Consider the following 16,820-nt stretch of genomic DNA (forward strand, 5'->3'; position numbering starts at 1 on the left):
GTTGAAGCCAAAGCCTCTCCTCTGAATGACCTTTGAGCAACAGGCAACAGGCCCAGCAGACCATAGGAGTGAGAGTGGCAATCAGAGTCATTTAGAAATGGACTTCTTGGTCATGTAGCAAAGCTCTATGAGTTAATGTCAGAAGGAACAAAGCTCTGTGGAACCTTTAGACCACTCTATATTTTTAAAAAAAAAAAAAAAAAGGAAGAAAAACAGGACATATTGAACTTGTGGAGGGATGAGCACATGCAAGCCCAGGACAAATGTTGGCAAGATGATTGGCTCATTAAGACACATTTCATCATCACCTTCAGAAACAATTTCGAATGCAGCCCTAACACCCAACTTATCCTTGTAAAACATGATGAAAATTGAATGAGTCACTACAGCCTCATTAAGTGCATTCTGCAAACTAAATCACTACCACCAGGAAAACATTCACAAATAGAATGAGTAGCCCAAAAGAAGCTTTTCATCAGATAAGTTACTCCGAGTTGTGACTATTTAGTGGAGAATTTCAGGAACTACTTTCAGCACCACTTATACCTGGTAATAAGAGTCTGCAGAGAAACTGGTCTGCCATCAGCATGCTTTTCAATAGGTTGAAATAGCTGCTATACAGGGATTTTGTTTTTAAGATAGATGCAGACAAATGAAGAAAATATCCAAACAGTTTTTATGCAGATTACTTAAAAGCCTACATTTAGATATATTTACACCACACTGCAAACTTTCTCATTTTAAGCCTGCTGACAGGCTTCCTCTAGAAACCAGGAGGACATAAGAACTTAGAAATAACATAGGCCATATCTTTGGCTACAGTCAAAGTGTACACAGCACAAGTTAGGTGCATGTGCAATGGGGGCTTAAAACCCATTTACAGCTGGGGTCGGTATCCGTTCAGAAGTGGTGTGCCGAGTCTTCATTTATTCACTCTGATTTAAGGTTTCACGTGCCAGTCATACATTTTAACGTTTTTAGAAGGCCTCTTTCTATAAGTCTATAATATATAACTAAACTATTGTTGTATGTAAAGTAAATAAGGTTAAATGTTTAAGAAGCTTCATTTAAAATTAAATTAAAAGGCAGAGCCCCCTGGACTGCCCGGGCAGTGTGAGTGCCACTGAAAATCAGCTTGCATGCCGCCTTTGGCATGCGTGCCATAGGTTGCCTACCCCTGATTTACAGGATCTGCACAAGGCCCTTTTCCCTGGTTGAAGTCAGAACTGCCTAAAAGGCACTCTGATTTACAAGAGCTGCAAACTGGCCAGGGGACTAAAAAACACAGTCAGTTTATGTGACATAAGGGCATCCTGGCAGCAACTACTCTACCAAGAGCTCCTCTCTGGGCTTTTTATGTTGTTCTTAGGGCCACTTTGGACTGGCAGTACCATGAAGCCATCATACCAGAGAATCTTTGATCATGCCCCTGGAACTCTACCTGCTCAGGAGTCATACTAACTTGGAAAAATTCCTGGTGTTGGGTAACGCAAGCCTCAGCCTCATTGAACTTGTCATTGCCAACTCCAACGAGGTTGAAATCTACAGATGGGTCAAACATATCAGAGTCCCTTTTGAATCTTGGGGAGCTGACAGATTGGAGTGACATCTTTGCATCCCAGCCAGTGACGACTAATGATGGAGTATGCACTCTAAGGCATGACTCATAGTTATCAAAGAAATAATCCAGCAGCATCCACCACACGTTCTCTCAGCACATTAGGTACTGCAATTGGATCTGTGTAACCAAACTTTTGTGCCTGTGCAGAGCCCCATTGACTTCAAGGAGAATCTGCACAGACATAAGTATCTGACAGCATGACTCAGTCTATAGAATTGTGTCTTAGTGGCAGGGACTGCCTTTTCTTATATGCATGGAAAACATCAAGGACAATGTGGGTGCTACTGCAAAACAAATAACAAGAGACACTTTCTCTATATCCATGGTGCAAACACAGCGAAGTTAGATTAAAAACATAAATACGCTTGCTAGAAGGTTGCAACATAACACTACTTTATTTATTAGAATTCAGAATAACACACAAGAACCCCAAAATAGAAACAAAAAAGTAGGCTGCTCCCTAAAAAAACAGAGAGGTACAGCTCACCCCACTTTACTTTAGGCTGGATGGCTGCAGACTGATTACATGCTTCCTACAGAGCCTTGAGTCTGCAACCATGACCAAGAAACATCCTCTCCCTTCCTCCCCCCCCCCCCCCCCCCCCAGATTTAAAGTGAGAGGTCACAATTGTAACACGGTTTTCAATCTCTGCATGTGAAAGCTCAACGAAGAAGAGCCTAGAGCTCAAACAAAGAAGGAAGCTGCAAAAAAGAAAGACATTAAATGTTGTGAGGCCAAAACCTCAATGCAAGTGTGTTGATTCATATGTATATGGGACCAAAGCATCTGGCATTAATGGCACACCTCTGAGTGACTCAAAGTCAGAGTGGGAGAACCACACCTCAAGCCCAAGTGGGACTCAGTGAAGAGTGGAAACTTGACAGTCCAGCTGGCCTTGAAGAGGGTCAGTGCACCACTCGCATATACTGAGCAATAGCGCTTTGAGGAATCACCCAAGAACATGTTGAACATATTGATTATGTGTTCAGTACATTGGCTGAAAAACAAACCAGGGTACTGGAATTTAAATACATTCTCCTGTTAAAAACAATACATACAACTAGACTCCTATGTCCTAAATAGGCATCTAAATAAGTAACCTGATTTTCTTCTAAAGGGCTCAGCAATCACAGATTGCTATTGAAGTGAATATGAGCTGCTGAGTGCTCAGCACATTTGAAAATCAGGCCACGTAGGTAGGTGCTCAAATATCATTTTAAGTACCTAATCTTGGCCAGATTTTAATAGACACTAACCATAAGAGGGAAGCCAGAAAACAATGCAAAACAGCTTTGAAGAGCACAAACAATGAAGAGGATGTCGAGTCCCTGTGGGAATTCTGTCATTAACTGCTCAGAAAGGATCCAATCATGGTATGAAAAGGTCCTGTGGTCCTGGCAGTTGGTCTGAGCATGAAACACGGCTATCAGAACCTTAAAAATGTCAACAAAAAAACACCATTTAGAGCTTTGAAAGTTCTTGGCTGGTTTCATACTGGAAGCTCAGATTCAGAAGAGGGAATCGAATGCCTTTGGTATCTACAGAATAATACTTGCCTTGCAGAGTGTTGCAAAGGTCTTAGAGATTCTCAGATGCCGTGGTACGTGCAATAACAGTGAAAATATTCATTACAAAATATTGTTAATAAAAGTCTATCTTGATCAAGATTAATCTAGAAACTTTGGACAGTATAGCATGTTGACACCCACACCACCCAACATTTCTATGCTAGCAAAAGCCTTAGGGCAAACACATAAAAATACTGGCATAAAAGTGCTTTTGCTTGTATAGCTTATTTTGCTCACTGAGCTGCCAAACTCACTTATTTTGCTCACCCACCCTACACTAGTAGGGGTTTGGTGGTATAGTGATACTTGGATCGCTATTCTGGCAAAACTTGTAAGTGTGGACTAAGCATAAGTGACTGTAGTCCATGATTAGTTGCAAACCCCAAATTTGTTTCCATTTTATGCAACTAGATAAACTTATTATCATCCAAACCAGAGTTTCTCAAATGCGGCCACTGTCCACCCTCCTCTCTCTTGGCCCCGCATCCATGTACCCCTCCCCATCACTCCTGGACCCCATCGCCTTCCTGGCCCCGCATTCCCCCCTCCATCGCCCTGGGGCCCTACTGTCTCCCCCGGCCCACATTCAACCTACCATGTCCCCCACTGCTTCTGCCTGTGTTCCCCCAACCCCCACATCCAGGGCTTAATATTGATATTAACAAACATGCAGGTATCACTTTTCACAGCCTTCCAGATAGCTGCTAAGTGTCCTGTGAAAAGTGATAGATATTAACAAACCTACAAATATTACTTTTCACAGTAATATTTTTACTATTGAGCCTGCAAAAAAAACCCCTACATAAATAAATTACAATGATGTGGATATGTATATGTGCTGTTTATTTGTTTTTCCTAAAGTTAATCAAGTATTTTAGGGAAAAGTGTCAGTGGCCACCAGAGGCCACCAAAACATTTGTTGTGAGAACTAGGGTTGCCAGGTGTTTGGTTTTCGACTGGAACGCCCCATCAAAAAGGGACCCTGGCAGCTCCGGTCAGTACCACTGACTGGGCTGTTAAAAGTCCGGTCAACAGCACAGCAGGGCTCTGTGTGGCTCCTGGAAGCAGCGGCATGTCCCCACTCCGGCTCCTATGCATAAGGGCAGCCAAGGGGCTCCGCATGCTGCCCCTGCCCCAAGGGCCAGGTCTGCCACTCCCATTGGCCAGGAACTGCGGCCAATGGGAGCTGCGGGGGGTGGCTGCAGATGGGGCAGCATGCAGAGCTGCCTGGCCATGCCTCTGTGTAGGAGCTGGAGGGGGGACATGCCGCTGCTTCCAGGAGGTACCTCAGGTAAGCGCCGCCCGGAGCCTGCATCCCTCACTTGCTCCCATGCCTCAAGCCTCTGCCCCAGCCCTGATCCTCCTCCCACCCTCCAAAACTCTCAATCCCAGCCCAGAGCCACCTCCTGCACTGCAAACCCCTCATCCACAGCTCCAGCCCAGAGCCCACACCCCCAACCAGAGCCCTCACCCTTCCCCCCACACCCCAGCCCCCTGCCCCAGCCCTAATCCCTCTCCTGCCCTCCAAACCTTTTGGTCCCAGCCCGGAGCCTCCTCCTGCACCCCAAACCCCTTATCCTCAGCCCCACCCCAGAGTCTGCACCCCCAGCCAGAGCCCTCACGCCCCCTGCCCCCAACCCCCTGCCCCAGCCCAGAGCCCCCTCCAGCACGCCAAACTCCTCAGCCCCAGCCCCACTCCAGAGCCCGCACCCCCAGCTGGAGCCATCACCCCACTGCCCTCCAAACCCCTGCCCCAGCCCAGTGAAAATGAGCGAGTTAGTGAGGGTGGGGAATGGAGTGAGTGGGGACAGGGCCTGAGTGGAGGGGCTAGGGTGACCAGATGTCCCGATTTTATAGGGACAGTCCCGATTTTGGGGTCTTTTTCTTATATAGGCTCCTATTACCCCCCACCCCCGTCCCGATTTTTCACACTTGCTGTCTGGTCACCCTAGGAGGGGCAGGCCAAGTGTGTTCGGTTTTGTGCAAGTAGAAAGTTGGCAACCCTAGCGAGAACCCCGATCCAAACTTTCAGTTTACTTTAATTTATCTGTGCAGTAATTAGTACATTTCTAAAATATAAAAAAGGAGTTCTTCAGAATTATCACTTGTGTATAGCTTCCTGAAAGTCCACACAAAGAGATCACATGATTTCCACAGAAACTGTTTTTTCCAATAAATTGAATAGCATTATTCTTTTCATCCACAAGGCTTTTTAAAACATATGCCAGCACTGCCTCCTTGTGTTTTTATATGGTTACAAAAGGGAAGAAAATGAATTTCAAACTGTTTTTCATGTTTGCATATGCAGTCAGAGAGACTAATTATAAACATTTTTTTTAAAAGGTTTCATTTGAAAACAATCACTTATGTATTTTTACTGTGAAAGGAAGCATTTTCTTTAAAAGACCTATCATAGGTAACCTATTCCCAAACCATGAAGCCTTTGGTTATTACTTTCTCCTCACTTTGCCTGCATCAGAAAAAGCACATGGTCAAGTCAGCACTTCTCAAAAAAAAAAACTACAAGAGGAAATATGTCAATCAGGCTCACTATAAAAAATAGATTTTAATTATAAAGTCAAGGACAATGGGGAAAACATGAAATGAAAGATCTTTTAACAACAGGTAACTGGGTAACAAATAAAACAAAAACTACATTAAAATAACATTATTTAGGTTGCAAATTCAAGCACTTGAAAGTCAGGAGATGCCAGATTTTAGGGGTTGCCCAAACAACCTTAATTCTCTTCCCTTGTGAGTTCATCCTGTGCACTGAATCTTGTGGAAAAAATAACATGTGATCATACAATTAAACACTGTACATACTACATACACACAGAGGGACAGAATTAAGGTGATGAGGTAAGAATGCAGTGATGTATATTTTCTATGGAGGGTCCTGAAACTGGAATTTCTCCCTAATCCCCTGGCATTACTGCCCCTGGAGCTTCAGAGTGAATCAAGACCATTTTCTTTAAAGCTGCCTCTATCTTTCTTGATGACTTTATGTATGTTAGGATTCTAGTTTCATACACGCTATTATTGTTCCACCCTATTATTATCATTGTACTACATCTAGATATTTAGTATGACTGGCTCTGCTGGTTCCAGGGCTATGTGTATTTGGGGTTATTCTGTATGCTGACTATGTTGTTGTCTGGGGGGGGGGATTGTGCTGGGAGATTTGTAATGATCTGTACAGCTGGTGAATGAGAGGTATGTGTTCTGGTGAGAGGGTAGCTGTGTTTGGGTCTATTGTGTGTGCTGATAGTGTGAATGGTTGTGTTGATTTGTGTCTAAGGGGATTGTGCTGGGACATCTGTGTTGATTTGTGTGGCTGGCAGCTGGGCCCACAGGTGTGGCAGTTGGGCCAAATAATCTACCATCTGTGCAGTGTTCCTCATACAACTAATGAATCTGTTGCATTCAAATTAGCTGTACAGTAAGGGTGGTGATTGGGTGAGTTATCTGATATCACAATGGTCCAGGACACTCAGCATGGCATTGATATATGCCTTGCTGTAGCTGTACATTGGATGGGTGTACTTTGTAAATCAAAATGGCTGAGAGCGTAAAAATTGGATGGTAACAGACTATGAAACTCAGTGATGATTCAACATGGTGATATTCTGAACAAAAAGAGCCCTCAACCACACTTGCAGCTGTTTCTATTGCTTCACACTAACTCTAAAGACATAATAGGCTTCAGAGTGACACACACAGAGAAAAACATTTCTGGAATATTATTATGTAGGTTAATATTCACATTGTTGACTGGAGAGACAATTAACTTTTGCTTGTTTGAGATGAATGGATTTGATCCATTCCCTTTGCACTGTTATGGCAGCACAGACGGGACAGAATGGTGACTTAAAGAGTCAGCTAAAGATTCCCATAAGAACATAAGAACGGCCATACTGGGTCAGACCAAAGGTCCATCCAGCCCAGTATCCTGTCTGCTGACAGTGGCCAATGCCAGGTGCCCCAGAGAGAGTGAACCTAACAGGTAATCCTGGCATCCGTCTCAACCCTCTGACAAACAGAGGCTAGGGACACCATTCCTTACCCATCCTGGCTAATAGCCATTAATGGATTTAATGCCATGACTTTATCTAGTTCTCTTTTAAACCTAGTTATAGTCCTAGCCTTCACAACCTCCTCTGGCAAGGAGTTCCACAGGTTGACTGTGCGCTGTGTGAAGAAGAATTTCCTTTTATTTATTTTAAACCTGCTGCCCATTAATTTCATTTGGTGGCCCCTAGTTCTGATATTATGGGAACAAGTAAATAACTTTTCCTTATTCACTTTCTCCACACTACTCATGATTTTATATACCTCTATCATATCCCCCCTTAGTCTTCTCTTTTCCAAGCTGAAAATCCTAGCCTCTTTAATCTCTCTTCATATGGGACCCCTTCCAAACCTCTAATCATTTTAGTTGCCCTTCTCTGAACCTTTTCTATTGCCAGTATATCTTTTTTGAGATGAGGAGACCACATCTGTACACAGTATTCAAGATGTGGGCGTACCATGGATCTATATAAGGGCAATAAATTATTCTCCATCTTATTCTTTATTCCTTTTTTAATGATTCCTAACATCCTGTTTGCTTTTTTGACTGCCGCTGCACACTGCGTGGACATTTTCGGAGAACTATCCACGAAGACTCCAAGATCTCTTTCCTGATTAGTTGTAGTTAAATTAGCCCCATCATATTGTATGTATAGTTGGGGTTATTTTTTCCAATGTGCATTACTTTACATTTATCCACATTAAATTTCATTTGCTATTTTGTTGCCCAATCACTTAGTTTTGTGAGATCTTTTTGAAGTTCTTTAAGGTCTGCTTTGGTCTTAACTATCTTGAGCAGTTTAGTATCGTCTACAAACTTTCCCACCTCACTGTTTACCCCTTTCTCCAGATCATTTATGAATAAGTTGAATAGGATTGGTCCTAGGACTGAACCTTGGGGAACACCACTAATTACCCCTCTCCATTCTGAAAATTTACCGGTTATTCCTACCCTTTGTTCCCTGTCTTTTAACCAGTTCTCAATTCATGAAAGGATCTTCCCTCTTATCCTATGACAACTTAATTTATGTAAGAGCCTTTGATGAGAGACCTTGTCAAAGGCTTTCTGGAAATCCAAGTACACTATGTCCACTGGATCCCTCTTGTCCACATGTTTGTTGACCCCTTCAAAGAACTCTAATAGATTAGTAAGACATGATTTCTCTTTACAGAAACCATGTTGACTTTTGCCCAACAATTTATGTTCTTCTGTGTGTCTGACAATTTTATTCTTTACACTATTCCCCTTATATAGAGGAGTCTCCATGTGGCACAAAACTGGCACAGCTGGTTCTATATCACCTGTTCCTCCCTATCCCTTGGCATAGGTGGTATTCCAAGGGTGTAAGAGTGTGGTCAGAAAACTTGGCACTCCAATTATCTTAGGCTAGCAGAATGGCCCCTAGTAGGCTGTTACCAGCTCATGTAATTTAGAGCAGCCCTGAGGCAAGGCTGAAAAATTGTGTCAGGCAGATGGTCACTGCTCTATATAGGGAAAGAGAAGGCATAATGTGTCATAATGCCCAGTACACCACTCCTTGGGCCTTGTGCAGAAAACAGCTTGTATTTTTCACCTTCATGAATGAACCAAACAGAAAACCCTCAGCTGTAGGGCAAAACTGATTAACTATTTTAATCTTGCAAATAAAAGTAAAAAATCATGGGTCTGATTCTCTGCTGACTTGCATCTTATATAGTTATTTATTGCTTGGTAAAGTGAATGTAAAATGCACATAAATCAGAATTCTCCACTCCTGTACTCCATGTCTGTCTACTTTTCACAGGTGTAAAAGACTATACAGATACAAGGCAGTGGAGAATCAGGATATATAGGTATAGCTACATTAACTCTAGCAAGAACATTAAGAACAGGATGTATTAGTGTTCCCTATTTTCTACTTGTGTATGCATTCATGGTTTGGTTTAATAATGTATCTAGAACAATATCTGGTTTAATAAAATGACTCATTAACAATCAATTATTTATCTAAAGCATAAAGAGATGTGTGGGTAACATCCTATTCCATTACACATCTGGCTAGTTGCAGGCTAATAAATTAAAGCTTTTCTTATTCTTGTCTCCTAATATCCTGGCTTCATTCCCAAATGTAATACCTAGCTGTATGTTTGGGAGCTGATAAATGGTGTGGTAAGATAGCGTACCTGATAAATGTACTCAGGTACTCTATCTTACCACACCTCTGGCCATTCAGGGGTGCTTTACACACACATATCTTGAAAGATACTTCCAATTTATTTTTACTTGTCTATAGATTGTATGCACATCGATGCTACTATATAAATAGTAAAAACAATCTACATTTCCTATGGAGTCTCCCTACAATGGCATATTTGTTATACGCTTCTGTGAGCTGATGCACAAAATTCATTAAAAAAATGAAGTCTGTCAGTCACAATTCAACATTTTCTTACTTATGAAAGATGCAAATAATATTTTATTTGTGAAAACCTGCTGCCCCTCAGTGGTTTCTGGAAGAAACAGCAGAACATTATCTATCAGCAAAGTAATAACAATGCTCAACTCAGAGGCCTGGGCCAGTGGTCTTTTTTCAATAGATAAATCAATTCTCAAATTATTTATTATGTCAAGAAACAAGCTTATAAGCATAGAGAACCAACAATGTTATTAAATTAATTTGGTTATGTACTGTGTGTGGCACATACACCCCACAACTGGTGTCTGTCATCCTCTATTTTTGAGTGATGTTGAACTTAGGGCCAGATTGTGGCTTTAAATTATGTCCTGTCTTGGAAATGGTGTGGGTGGGAGTGCACAAAAGAAATACTGGGCCTGATTTTTAGCAATGAGCAGCACTGATAACTACAGCTGAAGTTATTGAGAGCTGCATGTATTTCAGCACCTCTAAAAATCAGGCCATCTGACTCAGAATTCTTCCTAGAGCTTCTAGGATTCCATTCATGCCTGTGGACTGGCGTGGAGGGAGGCAAGGTCATTAACTCACTTTACCCCACCCTTTTTTAGACAGCCAATACCCATGGGGCAATAGCAGGGAACAAAGCCAGTGCTCCACACCTGCATGGCACCCAGCCTCTGCACAGGCGGGGTGAGAGATGAAGGAACACTTCTTACACTCTCCCATCCACCTTGTATAGTTACATAAGAATGGGCACAAGCAAGCCATTAGAATGAATTCTCCTGAGAAGCACCATTTATCTGTAAAGCACCATGCAGAATTTTGGTGATGTATAAATACATAAAATAATACTACTACTAATAAATAATAATTATACAGTATAATGCCACAAAAAGGAAAGAACATGACTCACATGAAGAAGCTTATGTCATAGATTCATACATTCCAAGGCCAGGAGGGGCCACTGTCGACCATTTAGTCTGACCTCCTGTATAGCACAGGCCACAGAAATCCCCCAAAATAATTCCTAGAATAGATCTTTTAGAAAAACATCCAATATTGATTAAAACAGTGTCAGTGATGGAGAATTCACCATGACCGTTGGTAAATTGTTACAGTGGTTATTACTCTTACCATTAAAAATCTACACTTTATTTCCAGTCTGAATTTATCTAGCTTCAACTTCCAGCCACTGGATCATGTTATACCTTTCTCTGCTAGATTGACAACCCCATTATTAAATATTTGTTCCCCATGTAGGTACTTCCAGACTGTGATCAAGTCACCCTTTAACCTTTTCTTTGTTAAGCTAAATAGATTGAGCTCCTGAGTCTATCGCTATAAGGCATGTTTTCTAATCCTTTAATCATTCTTGCGACTCTTCTCTGAACTCTACACAAGTTATCAACATCTTTTTTGAATTGTGGGTACCAGAACAATGCAATATTCTAGGAACAGTTTCACTAGTGCCAAATATCGAGGTAAAATAACCTCTGCTCCTCATTTCCCTGTTTAAGCATCCCAGGATCACATTAGCTCTTTTGGCCACAATGAGAGCTCATGTTCAACTGATTATCCAGCACAACCCCCAAATCTTTTTCAGAGTCACTGCTTCTCAAAATGGATTCTCCCATCCCATAAGTATAGCCTCTAGTCTTTGTTCAATAGGCTTCATTACAGCAAAATCCTGGGGAGAGAGACTCCTATCTTTCTTAGGCACTTACCTACCCCTGTTACTACAGTACTGAGTACCCCACAATCTTTTAACGTATTTATCCTCAAAACATCCCTATAAGGTAAGCAAGTACTATTAGTCCTATTTTACAGATAGGAAACTGTGGCACAGAGAAGCTAAGTGACTTGCCTAAGGTCATACAAACTCTGTGGCAGAGGATGGCTTTGAACCCAGATGTGCCAAGTCCAACACTTGCACCTTAGCCACTAGCCCAGCCTTCATTTCCTATGTAGGGACAGTAAGGATTTTTGGAAGGAGGCCTTTTAAAAGCACTTCTTCATTCTAATGGCATTAAGAATATTTAAGTGAAGCTGTTGGCAGCTCACTCCCCTTATTCAGCACCACAAGGATCCTGCATGATACACTGGCAGATGCTCATAAACCCCTTCTGCCATAGGATCCCTTTCCTCCCAGCATCCAATTATCTCCCTCTTGTTTCGTGACCTCCTTTTTCTGCTTAAGAGACTGAGAGACTCATTTTCACTTCAACTGAAGATGAGTGTAATTGATGTGAATTATGTAGAGCTTTTTGTTTTATTTTCCGTTTCAGTTGAATCAAAGCCCTGGAGCTGAACACCCCTCCAAAGTTGGGGAAAGTTTTGATACAGATCTCAATGTGAAGTTTGCAATTCAGGCCCATTGCTAGCGTCAGAATTCTTTGTCTGTTAGATAATTTTAATTACTTCTGCTCATATAAACATCTCTATCAATATAGTTTAAATTTTGAGTGTGTGGAAGAAGAACATCAGAGGAATCAGTTCTTAGGCAAGTCACTTGTAATACATAAATAGCTCTGCTGAGAGCATAACAAAGGCTCATTGTGCTATTTCACAGCCGAGCCAAAAATGTTCTTGAAGCAAAGTTTGTTTGCAATATAATTGCATAGATTTCATACATAAAACAGGTGGTCCTGTTGTATCCAAATATGTATTCCTTAGAGTCGGTGAAGAACACAAAGTTACCTTTATTTATTTCTATTAATAATAATAGCAAATGTATGTTCAGATTGTTTATATTTGATTGGATCCCTCTCCACCTCCACTTGATATGTCACTGCTTGTCTAAAGCCTCAATCCTGCAAGAGGCTTTGTGCAGACACAAGGGTCTGCCTGTGCAGAGCTCATTGAAGGATTGGGAATTTAGATTTTAAGATCCTTGGGGCAAGGGCTGTGTCTTGGTATTTTTTTGGTATAGTGTCTAGCACTGATCCTGATTAGAGTTTTTGTATACTAAGTAATATGTGACAATGCAAAAACTTCACTTTCAAATACAGGAAGGAAAACCAAACATAGTAGGCAGAGAGATTCCTTGTTTTAGGTTTGCTAAGAATCGAACAGTAGTTTCAACTATCCAGCAAAAACTTGGATATTCAAGATATATTCTAAGATGTTTAAAATTTCCACAGCTATCACTCAGAGCTAAAATGTTATGCCAGGATGATGTAGGTGCAGACCTCCCAAAAACTGAGAAATCCCTGTGTACTAACAAATCTGCAGAAGTGATTCTCAATTCTCCTTTGGCTGTAGGAGATCCAGATCTGCACTTCCCCTGATATGAGATGCCATGTTTCAGCTAGGAAAGTTTACCCCATAATCCTTTTCCTTCACCAGAAAGTGTATATTATCATACTGTGCCTGAAAGGAAGTACACTCATATGTGTGGTTTAATAACAAGGCTAAAAGGCATAATTCAGTACATGGGGGCCTGATTCTTCAGTGCCAAGTGGTCATTTTGCATTGATCTGGCAGTGCAATATGTCCATAACCCTGGCTTAGATGGCCCTGGGAGGATTTCCCTGTATAGGGATCCTCTGTTGGTATAGGGCCACTGGCCACCTCCATCCTCACTCCTGATGAAAGGGGTATGTCTAGGGAAAAGGAGGTGAGGTCATACCTTTGCTATTGTGAGACACAGTAGTCTGTCCCCTTAAGGGTAGTGGTCCCTAGGGGTCAGCCTACCCCTGTCATGTGGCACTACCGGCTTTGGGCAGCCCCCATGCCTCCGGACCCTGCGCCACTGGAGCCCGGGAGGGGAAGTGCCCGGCCGGCGGCTGGGGTCTGGAGGCAAGGGGGCTGCCTGAAGCCCATAGCGCTTGGGCAGCTCGGCTCTTAAACAGAGCCAAAGGCCTGGTCTACACTAGGCGTTTATGTCGAAGTTAGCGCCGTTACATCGAATTAACCCTGCACCCGTCCACACCGCGAAGGTATTTAGTTCGATATAGAGGTCTCTTTAATTCGACTTCTGTACTCCTCCCCGACGAGGGGAGTAGCGCTAAATTCGACATGGCCATGTCGAATTAGGCTAGGTGTGGATGGAAATCGACGCTAATAGCTCCGGGAGCTATCCCACAGTGCACCACTCTGTTGACGCTCTGGACAGCAGTACGAGCTCGGATGCTCTGAACAGCCACACAGGAAAAGCCCCGGGAAAATTTGAATTTGAATTCCTTTTCCTGTCTGGCCAGTTTGAATCTCATTTCCTGTCTGGACATTGTGGCGAGCTCAGCAGCACTGGCAATGATGCAGAGCTCTCCAGCAGTGATGGCCGTGCAATCTCAGAATAGAAAGAGGGCCCCAGCATGGACTGATCGGGAAGTCTTGGATCTCATCGCTGTGTGGGGTGATGAGTCCGTGCTTTCCGAGCTGCGCTCCAAGAAACGGAATGCAAAGATCTATGAGAAGATCTCTAAAGACATGTCAGAGAGAGGATACAGCCGGGATGCAACGCAGTGCCGCGTGAAAATCAAGGAGCTGAGACAAGGCTACCAGAAGACCAAAGAGGCAAACGGACGCTCCGGATCCCATCCCCAGACATCCCGTTTCTACGAGGCACTGCATTCCATCCTAGGTGCGGCCGCCACCACTACCCCACCAGTGACCGTGGACTCTGAGGATGGGATATTGTCCACGGCCGGATCCTCGGACATGTTAGCGGACGGGGAAGATGAGGAAGGAGAAGAGGTGGACGAGGCAGTCGACAGCACTCACAACGCTGATTTCCCCGACAGCCAGGATCTCTTCATCACCCTTACAGAGATCCCCTACCAACCGTCCCCAGCCGTTACCCCGGACACAGAATCTGGGGAAGGATCAGCCAGTAAGTGTTGTAAACATCTAAACATTTATTTTTAACAGAACAGGAATATTAACAATTAAAAAAATGGGTTTCTCATGATTAGTTTGCCCTAGGCGCTTAACGGTTCAGTCATGGGCAGTGCAACTATTGAAAAAAAAATCTAGCAATGTCCAGTTTTGCATGATTGTCCTGCCCAAGCCGCTCTACTGTTTAGTCACTGCTACAGCAGCTAGAGTAAAATGCGGTCTATATGTCCGAGGATGGAGCAGAAATCCTCCTGTGACATCTCGAGGAAGCTCTCCTGGAGGTAATTGGAAATCCGTTGCATTAGGTTCCTGGGGAGAGCGGCCTTATTGGGTCCTCCGTAGTACGACACGTTGCCGCGCCACGAGACAAGCAAGTACTCGGGAATCATTGCTCTGCACAGCAGGGCGGCATACGGCCCTGGTCTTTGGAGGCTTTCCCGGAGCATTCTCTCTTTCTCGCTGTCAGAGATCCTCATGAGGGTGATGTCGCTCATGGTGACCTGCTTTGAATGAGGTAGGGGAATGTTAGTGTTGGGACTGCTTTACCGTTCCTTTACAGAACTGTAACCGCTGGTTTGCAGCCACGCGGTGGAGGCGGGAGAGGGGCAGCCGAAAGGGATCGTTCCCGGGGACAGCCGCGAGGGTGTGGGACAGGAGCAGAGTTCCTGCTTGCCGGATTGCTGGCAGCAGGGACCGACATTGATTTCAATGTGAAATGAGGCCATTGCTAATATTAAAGTTTTAAGCTGCCACGAGTCTACGGCTTACCATGTCTGCCTGCAACAGAAATTCCGTTGTCCTGACACGCTTCTCAAATGTGCTGTGCAAGACCCCAGGCACTGAATGCGAAGGCCGAGAATTCGACCTTGTGCTGAGTGCGCATGTGATAGGTGCTGTGCATGGTCTTGTTCACAGAGAAAGACTATGTTCTTTGTTCACAACTACATTTATCTTTCTGAGGAATTCACTCCCTTTTTCCCATTCCCACAGCCCCATCTGCGACTGTCTCACAACCTAGCCTGGCATCACACTCCCAGAGGCTAGCGAGGATTAGGCATAGGAAGAAGAGGACACGGGAGGACATGTTCTCAGAGCTTATGGCCTGCTCCCGAGCCCAGGCAGCACAGCAGACCCAGTGGCGGGAGAACTTGTCCCAAATGCAGCAAGCAAACATGGATCGGGAGGAGAGGTGGCGGCAGGAAGACCAGCAGGCGACTCAAACCCTGCTTGGACTACTGAGGGAGCAAACGGACACGCTCCGGCGCCTTGTGGATGTTCTGCAGGAACGGAGGCAGGAGGACAGAGCCCCACTGCAGTCCATCTCTAACTGCCCTCCCCCGCCACCAAGTCCCATACCCCCCTCACCCAAAGTGCACAGAAGGAGAGGCGGCAGAGTCCACGCAAACTCTCACTCCACCCCTGCAGAGAGCTCTAGTAGCAGAAGGCTCTCATTCCCCAAAATTTGACAAGTTCTTTCCTTCCCGCCTGACACAAGCCCCCGTCCAAGTTTCACCTCCCAGTTCCATGTGTAGTTGATAATAAAAAATATGTTTCTGTTAACTAATGTTTCCATCATGTTCTTTTGGAGGAGGGGGGGAAAGGGGGATGGTAATTGGACAGGACAGTCACCTTTGGCAGGGTACATAGGCGGGGGCAGGTACAGCAGCAGGGCACATACACAGTGCAGTGACTAGTTGCCCTGGTCAGTCTGGGAGGTGGTTTTCATGTTCTGTAGTGGGGGGTGGGTTGCTCTGTGACTTTGTGGCGGGGGAGGGCAGTTACAGATCTTAAGCGGCGGTCCTTATGCAGGATCACAGAGCCACACAGCAGGAGATCTGTAACCGTCCTCCCCCTGCCACAAAGTCACATAGCCCCCCCATACACACAGTCCCGATCAGGAGGGGTGACAGGCTCCGTTGAAAGAACCAGCCCACCACAGCGGAGCCTGTCAATCCTTGAGTTTAGAAGCTTTCTTTGCGTCACTACACTACACCCGCTCCGCACCACAATCCGCGTCCCAGTTTTAAAAAATTCCCGCGAAAACAGTAGTAAAGAAAACGGTGTTCATTAACAAAGTAGAACTGATTTTATTTCGAAACGTGTGTTGGAAGGGGGGGAGAAGGGGGTATGTAACTGGAGAGGATAGTCAACATTAACTGGGTAAAGAAATGGGGGCAGGTTCGGCTTCTCTGTACACAAACTTTACAGTCACAGGTTACCCTGCTCACTCAGGAACCTAGCTTTCAAAGCCTCCCGGATGCACAGCGCGTCCCGCTGGTCTCTTCTAATCGCCCGGCTGTCTGGCTGTGCGTAATCAGAAGCCAGGC

The sequence above is a fragment of the Malaclemys terrapin genome, chromosome 6 (genome assembly GCF_027887155.1).
Source record: "Malaclemys terrapin pileata isolate rMalTer1 chromosome 6, rMalTer1.hap1, whole genome shotgun sequence".
NCBI lineage: Eukaryota > Metazoa > Chordata > Testudines > Emydidae > Malaclemys > Malaclemys terrapin.